Here is a 287-nt window from a genome sequence, read left to right as displayed (position 1 = left end):
CAACAACAATTCAACTTATTACTAAAGCATCATTACATTTCACAACTTCCTAGACTCCCACTTGTATTTCATTTATTGTACCTGACAATTATTACATTTCTGTCACCGCCTCCAAATGGCCCATAACAGCATAATGCCAACCCCATATTGTAATCTGGAAAGACGAGTAGGAACAATGAATTACACATGGACGGAATTCTCCTCAAACTGTATACATTGAAAGAATGCTAAGCAAAGCCACGATAATTTTTAGGGCTTATGTTCATCTTTCATATCTATTTTTTTCG

The sequence above is a fragment of the Penaeus monodon genome, chromosome 30 (assembly GCF_015228065.2).
Source record: "Penaeus monodon isolate SGIC_2016 chromosome 30, NSTDA_Pmon_1, whole genome shotgun sequence".
Classification (NCBI taxonomy): Eukaryota; Metazoa; Arthropoda; class Malacostraca; order Decapoda; family Penaeidae; genus Penaeus; species Penaeus monodon.
Note: the sequence above shows the minus strand (reverse complement) of the source record.